Here is a 1,480-nt window from a genome sequence, read left to right as displayed (position 1 = left end):
CATTTTTTTTTGATAACTGGAATGGAACGCATATCAAATTTCAAAGGCTGGTTTTGATTCTATGATTTTTGACAAAAATCCAAGGTTATTGGAAAAGTGGGGACTGTTTTGCCCTATCTTCTATGAACAGAAATTTCACTTGAAAAATTGACTTGCTTCTGATTTGATTTTTGGATAGCGGTCTTCTACAAAGTTGTTATGCTTCACATGAAGTTTCCAACGGCACAAAATTTTCCATTTTTGGACTTTCTGAACTTCCGAACTGATTTTTAAAAGTTTCACGTGTAAAAGTGAAATTTTCCGATTTGAACCTACTTGCTCTTTTAAGAGCTTAGGTCACTCTTTTGAGACTCTTGGGATATTCCAAACTTATTTTTATGGTGAAAACGTGCTCACTTATAATTTGAAACTTCATTTTGAATGTCAGTTTCGATAAACCGAAACACTTGAAAATTTGACCTTGAGCATTTTAACTAGAGAAATTCTTAAGAAATTTCACTAAATTTCCTATTTGAAAGTTAGAACTTTGACTTCCATATTTATTATGGAAAAAGTGATTGTTAGGAAACTATGACTTCGTAAGTTTAGAAAACATGATTTTTCACTTATATTCTAGCACTTGGGCTTTTATTGAAAATTTTCTAGTACAAACACATTTTTCTCCTTTCTCGATTTCCGTGCCAAATTAAGCATTTTACTCTTCTTTTGAAATTGATAGTCCTTACCACGATTTAACTCGGAAATGGGACTTTTATATTCCTTTTAGTTATTATTCCAATGATTAAGTGAAAACTTCCTATTTCGATTTGTTTGAGCTTGAGGCTCTTGAGTATGTGTATCTAAGAGGTTTTGTTTTATTCATCTTGATCGAGCATCTAGGTAATTCGTGATTGTGATTAATCTCAAGTGATCCAGAGGACACTGAGAAGCTGTTTTAATTTCCTGCTTTTGCTCTTGCTTTGCTCCGGGTTACGGTGAGGGATTCCAAACTGTTTTGCACAAAATTGCTTCTCGAATTTTTATAACCACTATTTGTATAATTGCATATATATATATATATATATATATATATATATATATATATATATATATATATATATACGTGATGTGACTTGATGAGTGCTTCTTACATGCCTAAGTGGTCAAATACTTGATGAATCTTGTTCACTTGAATGAAAAATACTTATTTCTAGGTGAGTGTGTACTTTATCGCACTCGACCTAACTGTTGCTGTATCACTTAACTGTTCAATATTTCATTGTTTATATGTTATTTGCGTATGCTGTAGGCCATGTGTACTTTATCACATCGGCTGAACAAGGCCTTTCCCCCTTCGTTATCACCTATTCGAGCCAGAAGCAGACTCGGTCGGATAGGTTGATAACCCTGGGCACTGTATTTTGGTATACTCGAGTATTAACGCTGGAGGGATAAGGTGATGGCCAGTCAACCGAAGGAGTTACCGATGGGAGTTATAAGG

This window comes from Coffea arabica, chromosome 1c (assembly GCF_036785885.1).
Source record: "Coffea arabica cultivar ET-39 chromosome 1c, Coffea Arabica ET-39 HiFi, whole genome shotgun sequence".
NCBI lineage: Eukaryota > Viridiplantae > Streptophyta > Magnoliopsida > Gentianales > Rubiaceae > Coffea > Coffea arabica.
The sequence above is the reverse complement of the archived record's forward strand: the minus strand, read 5'-3'. Positions refer to the sequence as shown.